A 24,450-nucleotide genomic window follows, 5' to 3' on the forward strand; every position below is an offset into this window, starting at 1 on the left:
GCCGGAGTGAAGCAAGGGCTGTGGGTGAGAGAGCAGCAGAAAACAAAGACTGACTGATTTTTGGGGCCGTGTTCCCTCCCTGCTCTGTGTTTCAGCTTTGCCTCCCTCAGCGAGAGATGTCGTGCTGCAGACCCTGCGTCCCGTCCCCCTGCGGTGCCTCTGGCCCAACCCCACTGGCAAGCAGCTGCAGTGAGCCATGTGTCGCCCGCTGCGCTGACTCGACTGTAGTTATCGAGGCCTCCCCCGTGGTGGTGACCCTGCCGGGCCCCATCCTCACCTCCTTCCCTCAGAGCACAGCCGTGGGATCCTCTCTGTCAGCTGCTGTTGGCAGCTCCCTCAGCTCCGCGGGCGTTCCCATCTCTTCTGGGGGCTCTCTTGGCCTGGGGGGCTCCGGGCTGTGTCTGCCTCGCCCGCCCACCACTTTCATCTGCTGAAGCCAATGGATCATCCCATTTGGAGAACGCATCCCAGATATGGATGTGTCATTCTCTTTATCTCCGCTTAGACTGAAAACACGTTTCTTCCTCTCTGTACGGCGCCACTTTATGTTTTCGTTCTCATTAAAGACTTTATGCTGCATATCTTGGGACTCGTGATTTGTTTTCCTCTTGCAACATTTTGGCAACTGCTCTGCAACAGAAGCCATCCTGAGCTTCTCTCTTCTCTTTGGAAACAGAGGAGGGAGAACATTCCTTGTCCTGTGGCCACAAGGCCATCCCCAGGCAAAATAAGAAGAGGTCCCGCAGAGAACACTGCCAAGAGCAATCGTTCTGCGATTCAGAGACTCTTATAAAAGGAGACGTTGGGAGAGCAGGGATTCATTTGCACAGAGAAGAAAAAGCTCAAGGCGAATCTTATCCATGTGTTCATTCCTTCATGTAGCTTCCCTTTACATGCTGCCTGGCCACTATCAGGTCTCCCTGGAGCCTTCTCCTCTCTGGGCTGTACAGCCCCAGCTCTCTCAGCCTCTCCTCATACGGAGGTGCTCCATCCCTTTAATCACTTCTGTGACCCTCCTCTGGAAGAGCTCCAACAGCTCCACATCTCTCCTGTGCTGAGGACTCCCCATCTGGACGCAGCACTCCAAGTGAGGTCTGACAGCACAGCACCCAGCAGAGGGGCAGGATCTTCTCCGTTTCCCTGCTGGCCACACTGCTTGGACCAGGATATTGGCTTCCTGGTCTGCAAGGGTACATTGCTGGCTCATGTCCAGCTGCAGCCACACACCAGTATGCCCAAGTCCTTTTGGTTAGGGCTGCTTTCAATCCTTTCATCCTTCAGCTTGTGTTAGTAGGAGGGGTTTCCTCGATCCAGGTGCAAGTCCTTGCATGTGGCTTTGTTGGACATCATGAGGTTCTCCTGGACCTCAGGACACAAACCTGATCTTCTTTCACAACCGGAGAAATGCTTCCAATTTGCCTCCCAATCCCCTCTTTCTCAACCACTCTGACTAAATGCTGCTGATTGCAGCAAATGAGGGTGCCTCACATCCTTCTTTGCATGAACACTGCTACATACGTGGCCAGAAATATTCAGAATGTTTCCAGAATGCTAAGGCCTTGGCACAGTATGGCACTGGCTATGTTCACACAGGGATGCTGAGACTTGCAATCCTGATAATGTGATAATGGTTGTGCAAAAGAGTATGTCAAACCCAGTTACACTGTGTTGCAGGATCTGTTGCCAAGCACAAGTTCTACTGAGGAAATAATACTGTGCTCTGCAGATAGAGCGTGATACAAGTATCAGCATCCCTTCCAAAGAAGAAGAAACAGTTGCTTTGACCAGCCAGCATGGAGAGATGGAAAGTGTGGAGGAGGATGGAGAGAACGTTCTATTCACTCGAGGCAGGGTGAATTCAGATCAGACAGACAGGTCTCTGGGCCTTTGACCCAGAGGACAGACCTCCCCCAACTGTCCTCAGCATCACCCTCACGTGGGTGTCCTGGGAAAGAAACCCCGCAGCACTGGGGCTCTGAGGAGGGGAATGGATGTTTTGATGTCCCAGGGCAGCTGGTACTCAACTGCAGGGCGAGAAAGATGGCCTCCTGGGGAGCAGGAGGAGCTGCGCAGGTGCAGCAGGGCACAATTTAGATGCCAGCAGAAGAAAAGCTGGTGTGCGTTGGCCGGGAATCGAACCCGGGTCAACTGCTTGGAAGGCAGCTATGCTCACCACTATACCACCAACGCAGCTGCCTGCAACCTTCCTCATGCTCCTCCAGCTCACAGACTCCACATCCTCCTCCTTCCAGCCCTCTGCATGTGCACTTCCTCCGTCTGCTGCAACTTCTCTCTCATTCTGCCTTTCCAACAGGTATTGTACAAATTCCACCCTACTGGGAAGCTACAGCACCAAAGAAGCACAACACAAGTATGACATGGAGCAAACAGGGAAGTGCTTTCCCTTCCCTCTCAACAATGGGGGCAATCTGTTCACAGGATTTCTCTAGGACCTTTACTCCTCAATGGCCCTTTCTCACAGAATCACAGAATCAGTGGGGCTGCAAGGCATCTCTGGAGATCTCCACGTCTAAGCACCCAATTACAGCAACTTCCCTAGAGTAGGCTGTGCAGGAAAGCATCCAGATGGGTTTTAAAAATCTCCAGAGAAGCAGACGGCACAGCCTCTCCCAGCAGCGTGTTCCAGGTGCTCTGTCATTGTCAGAGTAATGAAGTTCTTTCCCATGTTCAATTGGAAATTCCGGTCTTCCACCGCCCCCAGTCATTTCTGTAGAACTCTGTGGATTCTCTCTGGTAGTCCCCCATCTTTCTTAAGTGGGACGCACAGAACTGCATGCCAGATGTGGCCTCACCAGAGCAGAGCAGATGGGGAAGACAACTTCCTTCGACCTGCTCACCATCCCCCCTTTAATGTGCCCTCTCGTCAGCATGCCCAAACTTTGCTAAAAGCCAGCGTAGCATTCTGGTGTGTCAGCCATTCCTCCCAGCTTTGTGTCATCAGCAAACTTGATGAGGATGCAATCTATCCTTCCTCCAGGCCGTTGATGAATATGTGAAACAGGAACTGGACCAAGTAACAACCAGTGGGTAACAAGGCTAGCTACCAGCGTCCAACTAGCCTCTGTGTCCCTGATCCCAGCCCTCTGAGCTCTTCAGTGTGCCAGTGTCATTACGGTGTCAAATGTGGGGAAGTCTCTGGACTCTCAGGACACGCTAGAGACATAACAGCACACCAATGTGGTTAAAAGCTATTAGTCTGCTTTATTGTTAAGCACTACTCTATTTACACATGTTAACAGAGCATTCTGCAAAACGCTCTTTAACTGTTCACACAGGCGCTTGGCCAATCAGAGCTGTGAGATGTTCTTTCTTCTTCTGAAGGTGTCCTTGGTTCTCATGCCGCTTATCTTGCTCCGCAGCTGCTGCTCCGTGCAGCTCCCCCTGCTCCACCGCTGCTGCTCTGAACATTTTTTTCTTACATTCCCACACGGTGTGAACACTGCCTGTAGAGAAAAGAGAACTGCATCCCACATAGTTGGCAGGATTCAAACCTGCATGGAGAATCCCAACAGATTTCTAGTCCAGCACCTTTGCCACCTGGCCACAACAACCTGCTCCAGCCATCTCTACCTGGATCATTCCATGCCCTGGGCAATAACAACCAGCTCCAAAAGATTCTAGAAGAGAAGCAGCACTCAAAACCCTGACCCCAGGGAGTGCAGGATGATCCCACTGCTTCCAAGTAAGTATTAGGTGCTTTCAAATCCTATTTTGCCTGCAAGAAATTCAAAAGATCATGACATCTCTCATTGTTTCAGAAAGGAAATGTATTATCGCAAGCAAATTTCTATTCCTTCCACTTGAGCAGACAATTCCTGTTGCCAAATCCCATCTTGTTAGCATGCATGCTCAATTTTCAGACTGTCACCCTTTCAGATGGTAAGTTATTCCTCAAGTTCTTCAGTTACCTTTATCAATGGTATCTTCAGGATAGCTCTGGCTCTCAGGTGCGTTTTTCAAGGATGCCAGCTGCATTTCTCAAGGTTGCCCTGATTCCCAGCTTAGGTTCCCAGGCCAAGTTCCAAAGGTTAGCAGTTCCCAGCCTCAGCTACTACTTCTGTTACTGTGCAACAGTCATTAGATGTCAGCACTTTCCCATCCTTGCCAGATATTCCACAACAAGCCCCACCAAAGGGCAGAAGGCCGGTGTGTTGGCGGTATGGTGGTGAGCACAGCTGCCTTCCAAGCAACTAACGACGGTTTGGTTCCTAACCAAGACAAACTTTCATTCTGCCAGGCTGTGGGGTGCCTTGCACCTCCTGCAGGCTGAGTGTCCTGCTCCAAACCAGCCCAGCTTCCCCCCAGAAGACCAGCTGACCTGGGCATTTGAGACACTACCCTCACCTCTGCTCAGCATTGCTGCCCCACCTGGCCCCATGGGACACCTCCCAGACCTGCAGACAGAGGCCTGACTGTAACAAGGCCAGTCCTGGAAAACAAAGACGTAACGGGCAGTTGTTGGCCATTAAGAATTTCCCAACAAGAGCCGAAGCACTCAGCCTCTACCCAAGGGAAATATGGGACACGCCAAGCTTGGCTATCAAATTCCAGTTTCAACAGGGTCAGGGACTGAGCAGTCTGCCCTCCCTTTGTGTGGAGCCCTCCGTGGAGCAGATGCTTGGACTAGCACCTGGCCCAAGGGGGTTGTGGAGCAGAGCCGTCCCCAGCCAGCCTGCTCAACCCCACGCAGAGCAAAAGGGAGAACGCTTGTCCAACCAGGAAGCAGACATAGGGCAGTCCTGCAGGCCAAGCCTAAGAGGCTGCATCCCTGGGAGTCACGGCCTCAATTCCCATTCCTGACATCCTCCTCTCTCTTGCCCTCTGCCAGAATACAGGGGCAAACCTTCAGGCCAAGCCCCTCCTCTTGTTCATAATTCACTGCGGGCTCTGCACTCCATCCTGTACACTTCCCATGTCCCACCCTGTGGGAGGGCTCACACCACAGAAAACATCCTTTCCCAATTCCAGGGAAACAGGGCAGTGCTGAGGACATGCAATGACTCAGCCCGCAACAACACGACAACTACAAAAACCATGTGGTTGACCTTCTTTAACATTCTGCAGATGTTGCACAGCCCTCTGGATTCCAGGTAAGGTCCTGCCAAAAATGAGCCCCAATTGTCATTAGTTCAAAGGCCTCCCACCAAACAGCAGAACTTCTTCAGGCTGGGTGAAAGAAGGCAAGGGGTCTGGAGGACTTCCACTGTGTATTCTACAGAAGGTAGTGGCTGCTACTATCCATCCTGTTTTGGTGAATTCAGTGCAGGGCTTTATCAGAAATGCCTTTCCTAACTCACTTCTCCCCATTGTCCGTATGATGACACTTCCAAGACAACCCATTCTATCTCTCGTTCTGAGCTCTGTTGCTCCATCTGGGTGTGAAAACACACACCTGTTTCTAGGTTTGATCCCTGTGGGAACGTAAGAAAAAACTGCACGGAGCAGCAGCTGCGGAGCAAGATAAGCGGCATGAGAACCAAGGACACCTTCAGAAGAAGAAAGAACATCTCAGGGCTCTGATTGGCTAAGCACCTGTGTGAACGGTTAAAGAGTGTTTTGCAGAATGCTCTGTTAACATGTATAAATAGAGTAGTGCTTAACAATAAAGCAGACTAATAGCCTTTAACCACATTGGTGTGCTGTTATGTCTCTAGCGCGTCCTGAGAGTCCAGAGACTTCCCCACAGATCCCCACAAGCCCAAGTGTCTGAGTGTGTGCTCCATTTATCAGAGCGCATACAAGGCAATGCCACCTACTCTGTGTATCACTTGCATGTGTGTTCCTGTTGTGGTTTCGTGATTTTTTTGTTATCAGTATTCCACATCAGAACATCATGTGGACCAGTGGGAGTTAACGAGTTAATGTTCTGGTTCCGTTTACTGTTTTGAACTCTTTGAGCATCCTGATGGGAGGGGAGGGAGCGGCATCCCCGGAGGAGCTGGCAGGAAGAGGAAGTGGGGTGGACCTGCAGACAGGACCCGGAGCAGCTGCCTCTCCCTGTCTGGCCCGGCTCAGCCGTCTCAGCTCACCATGGAGAAAACACGTGCTTTCCCTCGCACTATCATGGTTTGACTCCCATTTTTTGATACTCTTGTCTCTCTCGTTTTGTTTGATTTAGTTAGATTACCTTTCCTCCTCAGATCGTTGCCATTCTGTTTTCTTTTTGTTAAAACTATCTGCTAGCTCTCTGCCCTTCCCCCTCTCCTGGAGCGCATGTGGCCCGGGGCTGGCTGGGTCGCGGCAAACCGTCTATACCTTTTTTTTCCTCTCTTCTTCCCGGTGCCTGTGCCCCCTATCACGGACTTATATCTAAGGATAACCCATGACAGTCCTCAGAAAGCTCTCCTTGACGGACTTACTGGAAGGAGGAGGAGAAATCTGTCCCAGCACATCTTTCCCTTACAGTCCTGGATGTAGAAAGGAAGAAGGCTTCATTTCCAATTCTGCTGTCTCCTTCCCCTCCATTTACAGTGCTTATTCCACAGCCCTAGAAGCTTCTCAGCAACACTGCTGGCGACATTTCTTGCAGGTGTGGGAAGGTCATCAGAGAGAGCCCCAGGTTACTTGTGGTGTCCGACACATCAGCCCCTTCTCAGGTGGAGGAGTTCCAATTTGGTGGCCACGTGCCTCTTACCTCACAAAAGCAGCCAATAAGTAAACCAGTCAGCACTGAAGGAGTGGGGTGCAGTTAGGGCCACGACTTACACGAAAACTCCATGTAGTGGGTGAGATCTACAAAGGATGATGTGTCCCACCGAGAAACCTTGTCTAGGCGTGCCTATAACACACAGTGGGTTAGACTAGATCATCTCCAAAGGCCCTTTCCAATACAACATGAGTGACTCAAGGTTCTGGACCATCCATGAAAAGGCAATGCTTTGAATGGCAGAAGGACCAGAATGAGTAAAAGCGCACATTATTTTGTGAATGGCGCACAGAACTTTAGAAATGACCTTGGTGAGGAAAGCAGTGCTGAATGTGGCAGAAATGAGTCCAGAAGCTCTGCACTCCACAGCTACGTGACTTGTGCGTGCCTGCACTTCAGGGTTTTCCCCAACTCTTCCACAACACAATGACTGAGAGGTGCTCTGGGAGGCTAATCCCCTGTGCCTTTGTACTTTGAAATGCACGGAATAGGATCTGTGGCCCACAACAAAGAGCCTTCAAGGTTTGGCTCCCTGCCCTCTTCCCCTCCTCAAAAGTAGGCCATTAAGGCCTCTGGACAGTGGGATCAATGTGCTGAGCAAAACAGGTCAGTTTGAGTGGGGGTCGATTTTGTGGAAGGACGCAAAAGGTATCCCTTTGATCTCACTTCTGTACCAAGATTTGATGGCTTCCAACAGCTTCTGCACTGCGCAACCTAAGAGCTCCCTTCCCAGGCTGAATGAAGCATAACAAACGTGGTCAGTTACACCAAGGAACATGGCTGTAGACATCCATCTCAGGAAACTCATGAGAGAGAAGAAGAGCAAAGAGCCTCCAGGGTATGCGACAACACTGCCCTGTGCTCCTGCTCAAAAGAAGGCATCCTAGGCCTCTGGCTTGTGGGATGAACGTGCAGAGGAAAACAGATCAATCTGAGTGTGGGTCAAACTGAGGGAATGATGCGGACATCTGATAGATCACACACTTCTCCGCCCATGCCTTACACTTTACTACTCTATGTATAGAATCTGTATACATAACCGTGAGTGTGATGTGCATAGGAAATCTGTTCATGGCTCGAACTGCTGCCTACTAGAGGAGACCAAGATTTGAAGGCTTCTAATAGAATCTCCGCCAAGCAAAACAGGGCAATCCACCTGTGGGTCACCGTCAGGGAATGATGCAGCCATTCCTTCAATCACACTCTCCACTTGGGCCTGACTCTTAACCCTACTAATACTTGCATATAATCTGTCCACATAAAATGCTGAATGTGGAAAATACCCTCACGGCTCTAAATCCTGCCTACTGGAAGACACTGGGTCTTCCCACTTGGCTTTTGGACACCTGGGGACAGATGAATTAATCTGATGTCAGACAGTGTGATTCAGGAGCTAAACATTTCAGAAGAAAGAAGAATGGTCTTAACTACCCAGCATGTGTCTACAAGCAGCTCCCTCAGCTCCGCGGGCGTTCCCATCTCTTCTGGGGGCTCCCTTGGTTCGGGGGGGCTCCGGGCTGTGTCTGCCTCGCCCGCCCACCACTTTCATCTGCTGAAGCCAATGGATCATCCCATTTGGAGAACCCATCCCAGATATGGATGGATCGTTCTCTCAACCTCCCAGGAAACTGAAAACACGTTTCTTCCTCTCTGTACTGAGACACTTTATTTTTTCCTTCTCATTAAAGTCTTTTGCCACATAGCTTGGGACTTGTGACCTCGTTTCCTCCTAACGTCGTTGGTCACCTGCTCTGATAAGAAAAGCAGTGCCCACTGCCCTCAGCTTACCTCTTGTCACTGGAAACAGAGGAGGGAGAACCTGCCCTCTCCCCTGGCAGCGAGTCCATCCCCAGGTAAGGGAAAGACAACATGTCCTGCTGTGGCCACTCCAAGTCTCAACCACTCTGTGCTTCTGTGATGTGTTCTAACAGGAGAGGCAGGAAGAGCAGGGAATGCTTTGTGTGGAGGACAGAAGGCTCAGGGGGCATCCCGTCCATGTGTTTAACACCTGCAGAGGAAGGGTGGCAGGAAAAGGCAGCCTCTACTCAGTGGCACCCCTGTGAGAGAACAAAAAGCCATGCACATCAGTGGGAATCCTCATGTTCCGTGAAGATGGACAAGGATGGGAATGAGCTTTCCAGGGATGCTAAGGAGTCTGTCTCACTGGAATAAGCAATATACTCCCAGGCATGGCTCTGAACAGCCTCCTCTTCTCGACCATGCCATGAGCAGGCTTTGGACTGCAGGGTCTGCACCTCAGCTGCTGTGGGATACAGTGACCTGCTGGTTTCCCTCGCAAGGGAGCGGCCATCAATCAGAAGGCAACAAAGAAGCGTCAGGGCCTGAGCTCACTAAGCTAGGCAGCTGCGGAGGGACCATGTCAGGGGAAGGCCATTGCATGCGTAAAAGCACAGAGAAGGAAGGACGGCAAGAAGGATGTCGGGAATGCATTAATTAGTTCGGTTTCAGGCTTAGGTGAAAGTCAGCTGTGGGCAATGGTTTGGGAGCCCAAAAGTAGAGGTCCCACTGAGATTTGAACTCAGATCGCTGGATTCAGAGTCCAGAGTGCTCACCTTTACACCATGGGACCAGCTGCACACCTGCTCTATGCCCTCTCAGCAACAGAATGGACAGACAAGAGGCTTCAGCAGAACACTGAGCTGGCAGGAAGAAACAACACACCTTCTCATCGGTCCCGCAACATGCAATGGCTGCCTCTGATGGCACTCAAGAGAACACTCTCCTGAGGTTCACTCTTAATCCTGGAAGCCAATCAGCAAAGCCCACCACTCTCATGCCTCAGAGTTCTTTCCTATGCCTTGGCTACTGACACGACTGCATGCAGATGCGTAACCTCGTTCCACAGCAACATAATATACCAGCAGACAGCAAAAAGAAAGCAAGGTCTCACACCAAAGGAGCATAAGCCTGTATCCAGGTGATCACAGTTCTCTGACGTCTGTTATGGTCAGGATTCACTTCTAAAGCTTTTTGGGTAAGCTCACCTCTGTATGCCTTACAGGTGGGGGCTCTCGTTTTGCTATGCGAGGCCTGTTACTGCTTCCCTGAATGCTGCAACTGGTGCTGCCTGCACATGCCCATGCTTGTGTGGGAGTTTGTGTGCACCCGTTGTGGTGTCAGCGTAGCTAGCACAAGCCCCTTTCCCCCTGAACAGCTGGTCTTCCCAGGCAGAGCTGAGTGCTGTGCTGCAAGTGCTGCTCCGCAGCATTTTTGGAGTACTGCTGGGCAAGGGAGGGACAAACGTGAGCGGGACGGAGCAGGCGGAAGTGGACAGCCCCAGCCACAATGGATGATTGCCACTACGCTCCAGCTCTCAGGGAGCAGCACGGGCAGGCAGAGGCAGGGAGCCAGAGAAAACTCTCTGACCTGATCCTGCAGCCCTGCCCAGCTCTGTAGGAGGTGGGGCCTCCAAGGCTCCCAGGGCAGCACCGGTTTACCTGCCGTGGGTGGAGACCAGCCTCAGGTCCTGGCAGCAGGCCCAGGAAGGTGTGGGCTAAGCTGAGCTGGTAGAGCCTGTTGGGAGGACAAGACAAGAGCTGGCTCTGCTGAGACCTGCCAGCAGCTTCCCTGGGCCATCCACACACCCTGGCTCCATACATGAGCCAGGCACATGAGACAAATGAAAACTAGGACAAGCTGGGTAGGATTTGCAGGAGGGGGAAAGCATATGTGCATCTCCTTTTACTGCTCTGCTCTCTTCAGTGGCACAACTGCAGGGAATGAACCATGTACCAGCACGGGTCACCACATAGCCTCTCTCTCCTCACTATCTCAAGAGGGTCACTCAGGTATTCCTTCTCCTTTACAAGCTTCACCCAATACAGTCAGGTACCCACATTCTCCACAGGAACTTTATTGCTCTGGCTGGTAGACACGGGACTGAAAGAAGGCACCGAGGAGCCCCCTCCTTCTTTACAGCATACTGGTACGTACACTGGACAGAATAAAATAGTCGTCAGATTCCATCATCACCACATGTCATTTTGCACTTCTGTCCCAGAGGAGGAGAATAGAGGATGGGCACAACCTCCATCATTCTGTGTGCAAGGATGGGAACAGGTCAGCCAGCAAAGCCCCAGCGCCTCAGGGAAGATCCATGGGAACCCAGTGCTGTCAGATGTCCTCCTTTAAGCGTTAACAGTGAAGACCATCTGTTCACAAGTTGGTACTTTCTGCAGCCCTCGCTGAAGTTATGCTTAAAACAGACTCGAGGGTTGAGAGAAGAACATCCATCACTGACGACTGTTATGAGAAGAACAGACCTAGATTAATGTAATCTGTTGCCTATTATTAAAGGCAGGCTAACGTATCCAGAAATGAAAGGAAACAAAAAACAACATCCTTCTTCTCCCACCTGTCCTCTTCTTCATCATCCCACAATGCGCTGCAGAGGAACGGGGTATGTGGAGGTCACATCTGTCTGTAATGCAATCCTCAGTCGGCAATTGTTCAAGATCTGCTCCAGGATGTGTCCATACAACAGGGTGTTCTCCTTTAGGAAATGAATGCAGCAGAAAGTGTGTCCCGTGGGTGGCAGCTCCTGCAGGGTCCAGTGCTCATCCACGAGCTTCTCTCTCCAAGGGCTGCAGTTCTGGCCCAGAGTCTGCTCCCGTCCGGACTCTGCACGGCCTGCAGCCTCCTTCAGTCCAGATCCATCTGCTCCACCGTCATCTCCTCCCTGGCCATTACAGCGCTAAACAAAGACTTAATGGGCTGCTTGAGGACCACGAGAATTTCGCAAAGACAGCACAAAGCAAGTTTCCAAAGAAGTTTAGGAATCTGCATGCCTGCATTATCAAACTGCAGTTTCAACAAGGCCACACACTGAGCAGTGTGCCCTCACTTTGGACTAGCCATGCGTGTAACTCTTTCTTAAACTAGCAATGGACCTCCTGAGGTGCCTTGCACTCAGGCTCCCTCCATGAAGCTGCAGTTCTCACAAACAGTACCGTTTGTGACCCGCCTCTGCAGCGTGGGCTGCACACACGCCTCTTCCCACTGCCACTGGAGCTCAGTCACTCCACAGCACTCGGATACATCTCTAGCCATTCTCCCTTCACTCTCCAGACTCTTCAAGACACGCACAGCTTTCCAACAGCCTTTTGTGATGCAAACCCCTCACTTGCCAGCCTGCTGGCCCAAAGCGGCACAGAAGGAAGCTTTCTGGTTCCCCGTGAACAGGCCACCTGACACCCATGCAGGCCAAGTTTTGTCTTTTCATTTCCCCCGGGCTCCGGAGTCAATGGAAGGGATTCTGGGGTAGATTACATGTGTACCTTGAGTCCCACATCCCACAAGATGCTGACATGTGCAGAGCCCTTACTTGCTGAGAGCTCCTTTGGTTGCTCCCATGAAGGATTGTCATGAACGTCCAAGATGCATCACAAGAGCTCTACCTTTGGGCTGTAAACACTTCCTCTGTCTGGTCTGATGTACCTGGAGTAGCTGCCGTGGCCTGTCCAGCTCTTCAGGATGCAAGCGAGGCAAGATGACCTCCTCCTGCCAACTCCGTCCTCTTTTTTAGGCACTGGAAGACTGCTCTTTCATCCCCACTGATAGAAAGTTTTGCCTTGCAGCTAAGAAAACCCCGGTCTCTCAGACTCTGCATCACGATGTCACACTATGCGCAAAGGGCCAGAGCACCAGGCCTCTCATCATCCCAGGGAACGCACACTAAACACGCTCCACATGATCTTCACCTTTCCTTGCTTCTCCAGTTTGGCTTTCTTCCCCATTTCTGACACCGGCTCGCATTTACTTCTCCGCAGTCATCAAGTAGTGCTGTCAGGAAGAGGGGACGCACACAGGCCTGGACCGGGCAGTGCCAAGCAGCTGTTCCCGGTGATCCAGCAGAGAAACCTCACCTGGGTGAGCTTTCATCATACACTGGGTTGGAGTGCATCATACCCAAAAGTCCTCCTCTCCAAGCCAAGCCAAGTGACATAGGATCTGCACCAGTCACAACAAGGCAGTGCTTTCGAAGGAAGCGGCAATAGACATTCCACTTGTTTCAGGAATGCTTCAAAGCCCTTCAGTAATGTCCATGATGAGGAAAGGGGCACTTGGGAGGCCTGCTATTCCTGGCATGCCTGAGGCCAGGACACCTTTTCCACTGCTTTCCACAGCCGCGTGACTCATGTGTGCCTGCGGTTCAGGGTTTTTCCCAACTCTTCCCCATCATGATGACAGGCAGGTGCTCTGGGAGGCTGATGCTATGTCACTTTGAACTTGGAAATGCATGGAGTGGACTCCCAGCCCTGAGCCTCTCTTCAAAAGGAGGCCATGCAGGACTGTGGTCAATGAGAGTAATGCGTCGCAGAGCAAAGGCAGGTTAATTTGAGTATGGGTCAGTTTTAGGGAAGGACGCCAGCATTACTTTGATCTCACTCCCACAGCCAGATTTGGTGAGTGCCAACAGCTTTTCCACTACCCAGACTGAGATCAGTTCCTGCTTGGAGTAAGTGGGACAACATGGGCAAGTCACCAAGGAAGATGGCTGTGGACATTCTTCCTCTCAAGAGCCCCATGAAAGAGAAGAGCATGACTCTCCCCTCTACTCGCCATCACACTGAATATGACCACATGGCCCACCGTCGTTACAAAGAGATACAAGAATGATGAGTGTACAAACTCTGCCTGTCCTCTGCCTTCAAGAGGCAAGAAACCTTTGGAACACCACGGAACATGGATGGCTACAGACATCCTAGTTGCAACCCACTCGAAAGAGAAGAACCTCACCCTTCAAGTTACCCTTCTTTGTTTTCACTACCTCCACACCCTCTTTTCGCAACCCAGCCCAGCGCCTCACCACCCTCAGAGTAAAACACTTGTTTCTAACATCAAACTTAAATCTCCCCGCTTTTGGTTTAAAGTTATTCGCCCTTCCATTTTCACTATCAGACTCAGCTGAGTGTCATCGGCATACTTACTCAGGGCACGCTCAATTCTACTGTCTACGTTGCTGATCGAGTTGTCAAAGAGCACGAGCATTTGCATGATGAGTGTAGGAAACGTACTGGTAGTCCTCAGTGCAGCTTACAGGGGCATTTCCTCTACCTCCAAACATTATTTCCATGCCGTTGAGCTTGAAAACATCCATGGGCACGTGGGTCTTATTTCTCCTTTGGGACTGTACGATCTCCATGTTCTGTCTGAACATATCACACCACCTCCTGCATGTCTCTGATTGCCCACAAGGAGAAATGTCTCATAGCCTTACTTTCAGATTGCCTGCACGCAGACCATTTCAGAGGTGAATTCTCGCATACGTCATCACTGAATTCCACTGCGGCCGGTGGCGGAGCACATCTGCTTGGAAAAAGCATGAGGACATCATCAAGCTCCCAAGGAATGATGCTAAAGAGTTGACAGGAAACATGTGGCAGTGGTATAGACATCCCAGCCAGCAACCTCTACAGAGAAGAGTGTCTCGCTCCCAGTTCTACTCTCCCTTATTATGAATCTGCCTTCATTGCCATTACTTTGGCATATAGCAAAGTAACAGACAGTGTAGTTTCCGTAAGCGCATGTTGAGTTTAAGCAGTATCTTTGTGGTCTTCACTGCCTCTGCCGCATCCCTGTTCATCTGGGCCTCTTTTCCCATCTGCAATCATGCCATCCTGATGTTTTGATGGAACTTACACCACCGTCTACAGCACATCTCTGATGACGCACAGGGAGAAATGTCTCACAGATTTAGCCTGAGAGCTGGCACTGGAAGCACTTGAGAGCTAACCACTGGTGTCCTCATGGCTGACGTTCACTGTGACTGGTGGCCATGCTCACCAGGAACGGAGTAATGCTGCAAATGACATTTCTATGATGGAAATCCAATTGAAACCCTGGAAACCTAAATGGAGAATTCCAACTCAAGTAATTGGCCTTCGGACACAGGAATACAGATGAACTATTCTGATGGTTTGTGCAGTATGAATCTGCAGCAAAACATTTTAGATGAAAGAAGCGAGGTATTAATTACTAGCAAGGTCTTTGCAGTCACCAACCGCTAGCTGTTTTGATGCTTCGTGACCATGGAATGTTTCTGTCCTCACGCGCCTCAGGAACACAGCATAAAAGCCCATGCTGCAGCAGGCTCAGCATCGTCTTTGCTTCCCTCCTTTTTCCTCCAGAACGAGGTAAGCCTCCCTTCACTCAGACTCTCCCTGTGGGCTTGACTGCTGTCATGCTAGCTCCTCAGTTTGGTACTGGTATAGGCTGCCTCAGTATGGCATGGCAATCCAAATGTTTCAGGACTGTGGACTCTTTTCCTGAGGAAGAGTGGCGGATGTGTAGAGGTGGGAAGAAGTGGGATCTTTCAATGAAGGTCACATTAAGGGGGCCAGCTGCAAGGATGTATGAGTATTCCAGAGTCATTGCCTGCAGCAGGTGGCACTGAGCAAATAGCCAAGTGCATCCTGGGCTATCTTCATTGCCTTGATTTTCATTTTTTTCAGAGGGGGTATGATCAGTCTTTCCTCTCTTGACTATCCTTTCCAAAAACTGGGTGAGACATCATGTGTGGTGTAACTTAGAGGACACAGTGAGGATGGCAGGAGGAGTGAGGGATATTGTGCTTTTTTTTTTTAACTGGAGATCGCTGTGACATCTTTTCATCTCAGCCTTATTGTACTGTAACAATCACAGCAATATTTTCTAGGCTACTGCACCACGAAACACAGCAGCTTGTCCTGGTGCAACAAGCACCCCAAGTAAATCACAGATTTGCTGCCAGTCTTTCCAATGGAGCCCGCACATGAAATGGCACAGCTATTATCTGTGTTAGCACAATCTGCTGCGCTCTCTTTCAGAGCATGGAACTGAAAAGAGAGCCGGAGTGAAGCAAGGGCTGTGGGTGAGAGAGCAGCAGAAAACAAAGACTGACTGATTTTTGGGGCCGTGTTCCCTCCCTGCTCTGTGTTTCAGCTTTGCCTCCCTCAGCGAGAGATGTCGTGCTGCAGACCCTGCGTCCCGTCCCCCTGCGGTGCCTCTGGCCCAACCCCACTGGCAAGCAGCTGCAGTGAGCCATGTGTCGCCCGCTGCGCTGACTCGACTGTAGTTATCGAGGCCTCTCCTGTGGTGGTGACCCTGCCGGGCCCCATCCTCACCTCCTTCCCTCAGAGCACAGCCGTGGGATCCTCTCTGTCAGCTGCTGTTGGCAGCTCCCTCAGCTCCGCGGGCGTTCCCATCTCTTCTGGGGGCTCTCTTGGCCTGGGGGGCTCCGGGCTGTGTCTGCCTCGCCCGCCCACCACTTTCATCTGCTGAAGCCAATGGATCATCCCATTTGGAGAACGCATCCCAGATATGGATGTGTCATTCTCTTTATCTCCGCTTAGACTGAAAACACGTTTCTTCCTCTCTGTACGGCGCCACTTTATGTTTTCGTTCTCATTAAAGACTTTATGCTGCATATCTTGGGACTCGTGATTTGTTTTCCTCTTGCAACATTTTGGCAACTGCTCTGCAACAGAAGCCATCCTGAGCTTCTCTCTTCTCTTTGGAAACAGAGGAGGGAGAACATTCCTTGTCCTGTGGCCACAAGGCCATCCCCAGGCAAAATAAGAAGAGGTCCCGCAGAGAACACTGCCAAGAGCAATCGTTCTGCGATTCAGAGACTCTTATAAAAGGAGACGTTGGGAGAGCAGGGATTCATTTGCACAGAGAAGAAAAAGCTCAAGGCGAATCTTATCCATGTGTTCATTCCTTCATGTAGCTTCCCTTTACATGCTGCCTGGCCACTATCAGGTCTCCCTGGAGCCTTCTCCTCTCTGGGCTGTACAGCCCCAGCTCTCTCAGCCTCTCCTCATACGGAGGTGCTCCATCCCTTTAATCACTTCTGTGACCCTCCTCTGGAAGAGCTCCAACAGCTCCACATCTCTCCTGTGCTGAGGACTCCCCATCTGGACACAGCACTCCAAGTGAGGTCTGACAGCACAGCACCCAGCAGAGGGGCAGGATCTTCTCCGTTTCCCTGCTGGCCACACTGCTTGGACCAGGATATTGGCTTCCTGGTCTGCAAGGGTACATTGCTGGCTCATGTCCAGCTGCAGCCACACACCAGTATGCCCAAGTCCTTTTGGTTAGGGCTGCTTTCAATCCTTTCATCCTTCAGCTTGTGTTAGTAGGAGGGGTTTCCTCGATCCAGGTGCAAGTCCTTGCATGTGGCTTTGTTGGACGTCATGAGGTTCTCCTGGACCTCAGGACACAAACCTGATCTTCTTTCACAACCGGAGAAATGCTTCCAATTTGCCTCCCAATCCCCTCTTTCTCAACCACTCTGACTAAATGCTGCTGATTGCAGCAAATGAGGGTGCCTCACATCCTTCTTTGCATGAACACTGCTACATACGTGGCCAGAAATATTCAGAATGTTTCCAGAATGCTAAGGCCTTGGCACAGTATGGCACTGGCTATGTTCACACAGGGATGCTGAGACTTGCAATCCTGATAATGTGATAATGGTTGTGCAAAAGAGTATGTCAAACCCAGTTACACTGTGTTGCAGGATCTGTTGCCAAGCACAAGTTCTACTGAGGAAATAATACTGTGCTCTGCAGATAGAGCGTGATACAAGTATCAGCATCCCTTCCAAAGAAGAAGAAACAGTTGCTTTGACCAGCCAGCATGGAGAGATGGAAAGTGTGGAGGAGGATGGAGAGAACGTTCTATTCACTCGAGGCAGGGTGAATTCAGATCAGACAGACAGGTCTCTGGGCCTTTGACCCAGAGGACAGACCTCCCCCAACTGTCCTCAGCATCACCCTCACGTGGGTGTCCTGGGAAAGAAACCCCGCAGCACTGGGGCTCTGAGGAGGGGAATGGATGTTTTGATGTCCCAGGGCAGCTGGTACTCAACTGCAGGGCGAGAAAGATGGCCTCCTGGGGAGCAGGAGGAGCTGCGCAGGTGCAGCAGGGCACAATTTAGATGCCAGCAGAAGAAAAGCTGGTGTGCGTTGGCCGGGAATCGAACCCGGGTCAACTGCTTGGAAGGCAGCTATGCTCACCACTATACCACCAACGCAGCTGCCTGCAACCTTCCTCATGCTCCTCCAGCTCACAGACTCCACATCCTCCTCCTTCCAGCCCTCTGCATGTGCACTTCCTCCGTCTGCTGCAACTTCTCTCTCATTCTGCCTTTCCAACAGGTATTGTACAAATTCCACCCTACTGGGAAGCTACAGCACCAAAGAAGCACAACACAAGTATGACATGGAGCAAACAGGGAAGTGCTTTCCCTTCCCTCTCAACAATGGGGGCAATCTGTTCACAGGATTTCTCTAGGACCTTTACTCCTCAATGGCCCTTTCTCACAGAATCACAGAATCAGTGGGGCTGCAAGGCATCTCTGGAGATCTCCACGTCTAAGCACCCAATTACAGCAACTTCCCTAGAGTAGGCTGTGCAGGAAAGCATCCAGATGGGTTTTAAAAATCTCCAGAGAAGCAGACGGCACAGCCTCTCCCAGCAGCGTGTTCCAGGTGCTCTGTCATTGTCAGAGTAATGAAGTTCTTTCCCATGTTCAATTGGAAATTCCGGTCTTCCACCGCCCCCAGTCATTTCTGTAGAACTCTGTGGATTCTCTCTGGTAGTCCCCCATCTTTCTTAAGTGGGACGCACAGAACTGCATGCCAGATGTGGCCTCACCAGAGCAGAGCAGATGGGGAAGACAACTTCCTTCGACCTGCTCACCATCCCCCCTTTAATGTGCCCTCTCGTCAGCATGCCCAAACTTTGCTAAAAGCCAGCGTAGCATTCTGGTGTGTCAGCCATTCCTCCCAGCTTTGTGTCATCAGCAAACTTGATGAGGATGCAATCTATCCTTCCTCCAGGCCGTTGATGAATATGTGAAACAGGAACTGGACCAAGTAACAACCAGTGGGTAACAAGGCTAGCTACCAGCGTCCAACTAGCCTCTGTGTCCCTGATCCCAGCCCTCTGAGCTCTTCAGTGTGCCAGTGTCATTACGGTGTCAAATGTGGGGAAGTCTCTGGACTCTCAGGACACGCTAGAGACATAACAGCACACCAATGTGGTTAAAAGCTATTAGTCTGCTTTATTGTTAAGCACTACTCTATTTACACATGTTAACAGAGCATTCTGCAAAACGCTCTTTAACTGTTCACACAGGCGCTTGGCCAATCAGAGCTGTGAGATGTTCTTTCTTCTTCTGAAGGTGTCCTTGGTTCTCATGCCGCTTATCTTGCTCCGCAGCTGCTGCTCCGTGCAGCTCCCCCTGCTCCACCGCTGCTGCTCTGAACATTTTTTTCTTACATTCCCACACGGTGTGAACACTGCCTGTAGAGAAAAGAGAACTGCATCCCACATAGTTGGCAGGATTCAAACCTGCATGGAGAATCCCAACAGATTTCTAGTCCAGCACCTTTGCCACCTGGCCACAACAACCTGCTCCAGCCATCTCTACCTGGATCATTCCATGCCCTGGGCAATAACAACCAGCTCCAAAAGATTCTAGAAGAGAAGCAGCACTCAAAACCCTGACCCCAGGGAGTGCAGGATGATCCCACTGCTTCCAAGTAAGTATTAGGTGCTTTCAAATCCTATTTTGCCTGCAAGAAATTCAAAAGATCATGACATCTCTCATTGTTTCAGAAAGGAAATGTATTATCGCAAGCAAATTTCTATTCCTTCCACTTGAGCAGACAATTCCTGTTGCCAAATCCCATCTTGTTAGCATGCATGCTCAATTTTCAGACTGTCACCCTTTCAGATGGTAAGTTATTCCTCAAGTTCTTCAGTTACCTTTATCAATGGTATCTTCAGGATAGCTCTGGCTCTCAGGTGCGTTTTTCAAGGATGCCAGCTGCATTTCTCAAGGTTGCCCTGATTCCCAGCTTAGGTTCCCAGGCCAAGTTCCAAAGGTTAGCAGTTCCCAGCCTCAGCTACTACTTCTGTTACTGTGCAACAGTCATTAGATGTCAGCACTTTCCCATCCTTGCCAGATATTCCACAACAAGCCCCACCAAAGGGCAGAAGGCCGGTGTGTTGGCGGTATGGTGGTGAGCACAGCTGCCTTCCAAGCAACTAACGACGGTTTGGTTCCTAACCAAGACAAACTTTCATTCTGCCAGGCTGTGGGGTGCCTTGCACCTCCTGCAGGCTGAGTGTCCTGCTCCAAACCAGCCCAGCTTCCCCCCAGAAGACCAGCTGACCTGGGCATTTGAGACACTACCCTCACCTCTGCTCAGCATTGCTGCCCCACCTGGCCCCATGGGACACCTCCCAGACCTGCAGACAGAGGCCTGACTGTAACAAGGCCAGTCCTGGAAAACAAAGACGTAACGGGCAGTTGTTGGCCATTAAGAATTTCCCAACAAGAGCCGAAGCACTCAGCCTCTACCCAAGGGAAATATGGGACACGCCAAGCTTGGCTATCAAATTCCAGTTTCAACAGGGTCAGGGACTGAGCAGTCTGCCCTCCCTTTGTGTGGAGCCCTCCGTGGAGCAGATGCTTGGACTAGCACCTGGCCCAAGGGGGTTGTGGAGCAGAGCCGTCCCCAGCCAGCCTGCTCAACCCCACGCAGAGCAAAAGGGAGAACGCTTGTCCAACCAGGAAGCAGACATAGGGCAGTCCTGCAGGCCAAGCCTAAGAGGCTGCATCCCTGGGAGTCACGGCCTCAATTCCCATTCCTGACATCCTCCTCTCTCTTGCCCTCTGCCAGAATACAGGGGCAAACCTTCAGGCCAAGCCCCTCCTCTTGTTCATAATTCACTGCGGGCTCTGCACTCCATCCTGTACACTTCCCATGTCCCACCCTGTGGGAGGGCTCACACCACAGAAAACATCCTTTCCCAATTCCAGGGAAACAGGGCAGTGCTGAGGACATGCAATGACTCAGCCCGCAACAACACGACAACTACAAAAACCATGTGGTTGACCTTCTTTAACATTCTGCAGATGTTGCACAGCCCTCTGGATTCCAGGTAAGGTCCTGCCAAAAATGAGCCCCAATTGTCATTAGTTCAAAGGCCTCCCACCAAACAGCAGAACTTCTTCAGGCTGGGTGAAAGAAGGCAAGGGGTCTGGAGGACTTCCACTGTGTATTCTACAGAAGGTAGTGGCTGCTACTATCCATCCTGTTTTGGTGAATTCAGTGCAGGGCTTTATCAGAAATGCCTTTCCTAACTCACTTCTCCCCATTGTCCGTATGATGACACTTCCAAGACAACCCATTCTATCTCTCGTTCTGAGCTCTGTTGCTCCATCTGGGTGTGAAAACACACACCTGTTTCTAGGTTTGATCCCTGTGGGAACGTAAGAAAAAACTGCACGGAGCAGCAGCTGCGGAGCAAGATAAGCGGCATGAGAACCAAGGACACCTTCAGAAGAAGAAAGAACATCTCAGGGCTCTGATTGGCTAAGCACCTGTGTGAACGGTTAAAGAGTGTTTTGCAGAATGCTCTGTTAACATGTATAAATAGAGTAGTGCTTAACAATAAAGCAGACTAATAGCCTTTAACCACATTGGTGTGCTGTTATGTCTCTAGCGCGTCCTGAGAGTCCAGAGACTTCCCCACAGATCCCCACAAGCCCAAGTGTCTGAGTGTGTGCTCCATTTATCAGAGCGCATACAAGGCAATGCCACCTACTCTGTGTATCACTTGCATGTGTGTTCCTGTTGTGGTTTCGTGATTTTTTTGTTATCAGTATTCCACATCAGAACATCATGTGGACCAGTGGGAGTTAACGAGTTAATGTTCTGGTTCCGTTTACTGTTTTGAACTCTTTGAGCATCCTGATGGGAGGGGAGGGGGCGGCATCCCCGGAGGAGCTGGCAGGAAGAGGAAGTGGGGTGGACCTGCAGACAGGACCCGGAGCAGCTGCCTCTCCCTGTCTGGCCCGGCTCAGCCGTCTCAGCTCACCATGGAGAAAACACGTGCTTTCCCTCGCACTATCATGGTTTGACTCCCATTTTTTGATACTCTTGTCTCTCTCGTTTTGTTTGATTTAGTTAGATTACCTTTCCTCCTCAGATCGTTGCCATTCATTTTTCTTTTCGTTAAAACTATCTGCTAGCTCTCTGCCCTTCCCCCTCTCCTGGAGCGCATGTGGCCCGGGGCTGGCTGGGTCGCGGCAAACCGTCTATACCTTTTTTTTTCCTCTCTTCTTCCCGGTGCCTGTGCCCCCTATCACGGACTTATATCTAAGGATAACCCATGACAGTCCTCAGAAAGCTCTCCTTGACGGACTTACTGGAAGGAGGAGGAGAAATCTGTCCCAGCACATCTTTCCCTTACAGTCCTGGATGTAGAAAGGAAGAAGGCTTCATTTCCAATTCTGCTGTCTCCTTCCCCTCCATTTACAGTGCTTATTCCACAGCCCTAGAAGCTTCTCAGCAACACTGCTGGCGACATTTCTTGCAGGTGTGGGAAGGTCATCAGAGAGAGCCCCAGGTTACTTGTGGTGTCCGACACATCAGCCCCTTCTCAGGTGGAGGAGTTCCAATTTGGTGGCCACGTGCCTCTTACCTCACAAAAGCAGCCAATAAGTAAACCAGTCAGCACTGAAGGAGTGGGGTGCAGTTAGGGCCACGACTTACACGAAAACTCCATGTAGTGGGTGAGATCTACAAAGGATGATGTGTCCCACCGAGAAACCTTGTCTAGGCGTGCCTATAACACACAGTGGGTTAGACTAGATCATCTCCAAAGGCCCTTTCCAATACAACATGAGTGACTCAAGGTTCTGGACCATCCATGAAAAGGCAATGCTTTGAATGGCAGAAGGACCAGAATGAGTAAAAGCGCACATTATTTTGTGAATGGCGCACAGAACTTTAGAAATGACCTTGGTGAGGAAAGCAGTGCTGAATGTGGCAGAAATGAGTCCAGAAGCTCTGCACTCCACAGCTACGTGACTTGTGCGTGCCTGCACTTCAGGGTTTTCCCCAACTCTTCCACAACACAATGACTGAGAGGTGCTCTGGGAGGCTAATCCCCTGTGCCTTTGTACTTTGAAATGCACGGAATAGGATCTGTGGCCCACAACAAAGAGCCTTCAAGGTTTGGCTCCCTGCCCTCTTCCCCTCCTCAAAAGTAGGCCATTAAGGCCTCTGGACAGTGGGATCAATGTGCTGAGCAAAACAGGTCAGTTTGAGTGGGGGTCGATTTTGTGGAAGGACGCAAAAGGTATCCCTTTGATCTCACTTCTGTACCAAGATTTGATGGCTTCCAACAGCTTCTGCACTGCGCAACCTAAGAGCTCCCTTCCCAGGCTGAATGAAGCATAACAAACGTGGTCAGTTACACCAAGGAACATGGCTGTAGACATCCATCTCAGGAAACTCATGAGAGAGAAGAAGAGCAAAGAGCCTCCAGGGTATGCGACAACACTGCCCTGTGCTCCTGCTCAAAAGAAGGCATCCTAGGCCTCTGGCTTGTGGGATGAACGTGCAGAGGAAAACAGATCAATCTGAGTGTGGGTCAAACTGAGGGAATGATGCGGACATCTGATAGATCACACACTTCTCCGCCCGTGCCTTACACTTTACTACTCTATGTATAGAATCTGTATACATAACCGTGAGTGTGATGTGCATAGGAAATCTGTTCATGGCTCGAACTGCTGCCTACTAGAGGAGACCAAGATTTGAAGGCTTCTAATAGAATCTCCGCCAAGCAAAACAGGGCAATCCACCTGTGGGTCACCGTCAGGGAATGATGCAGCCATTCCTTCAATCACACTCTCCACTTGGGCCTGACTCTTAACCCTACTAATACTTGCATATAATCTGTCCACATAAAATGCTGAATGTGGAAAATACCCTCACGGCTCTAAATCCTGCCTACTGGAAGACACTGGGTCTTCCCACTTGGCTTTTGGACACCTGGGGACAGATGAATTAATCTGATGTCAGACAGTGTGATTCAGGAGCTAAACATTTCAGAAGAAAGAAGAATGGTCTTAACTACCCAGCATGTGTCTACAAGCAGCTCCCTCAGCTCCGCGGGCGTTCCCATCTCTTCTGGGGGCTCCCTTGGTCTGGGGGGCTCCGGGCTGTGTCTGCCTCGCCCGCCCACCACTTTCATCTGCTGAAGCCAATGGATCATCCCATTTGGAGAACCCATCCCAGATATGGATGGATCGTTCTCTCAACCTCCCAGGAAACTGAAAACACGTTTCTTCCTCTCTGTACTGAGACACTTTATTTTTTCCTTCTCATTAAAGTCTTTTGCCACATAGCTTGGGACTTGTGACCTCGTTTCCTCCTAACGTCGTTGGTCACCTGCTCTGATAAGAAAAGCAGTGCCCACTGCCCTCAGCTTACCTCTTGTCACTGGAAACAGAGGAGGGAGAACCTGCCCTCTCCCCTGGCAGCGAGTCCATCCCCAGGTAAGGGAAAGACAACATGTCCTGCTGTGGCCACTCCAAGTCTCAACCACTCTGTGCTTCTGTGATGTGTTCTAACAGGAGAGGCAGGAAGAGCAGGGAATGCTTTGTGTGGAGGATAGAAGGCTCAGGGGGCATCCCGTCCATGTGTTTAATACCTGCAGAGGGAGGGTTGGCAGGAAGAGGAAGCTCGAGAGAGGCAGCCTCTACTCAGTGGCAACCCTGTAAGAGGACAAAAAGCCATGCACATCAGTGGGAATGCACAGAATGCCACACACAGTATTCCTCATGTTCCATGAAGATGGACAAGGATGGGAATGATCTTTCCAGGGATGCTAAGGAGTCTGTCTCACTGGAATAAGCAACATATCCCCAGACATTGCTCTGAACAGCCACCTCAGGAAAGCACATTCTGTCC

The 24,450-nt window shown here is 50.7% G+C and overlaps 3 non-coding genes across 3 annotated transcripts; all 3 read right to left on the minus strand.

Annotated features, from left to right (window-relative positions):
- Positions 1–2,118: 2,118 nt before the first annotated feature.
- TRNAG-UCC (transfer RNA glycine (anticodon UCC)) lies at positions 2,119–2,190 on the minus strand. Its single transcript has one exon. It is a non-coding gene; the product is annotated as a tRNA-Gly (tRNA).
- Positions 2,191–9,185: 6,995 nt separating this feature from the next.
- Positions 9,186–9,257, minus strand: TRNAQ-CUG (transfer RNA glutamine (anticodon CUG)). Its single transcript has one exon. It is a non-coding gene; the product is annotated as a tRNA-Gln (tRNA).
- Positions 9,258–17,633: 8,376 nt separating this feature from the next.
- TRNAG-UCC (transfer RNA glycine (anticodon UCC)) lies at positions 17,634–17,705 on the minus strand. The gene has a single exon. It is a non-coding gene; the product is annotated as a tRNA-Gly (tRNA).
- Positions 17,706–24,450: the final 6,745 nt, after the last annotated feature.

The sequence above is a fragment of the Phasianus colchicus genome, chromosome 12 (assembly GCF_987193195.1).
Source record: "Phasianus colchicus chromosome 12, bPhaCol1.hap1.1, whole genome shotgun sequence".
NCBI lineage: Eukaryota > Metazoa > Chordata > Aves > Galliformes > Phasianidae > Phasianus > Phasianus colchicus.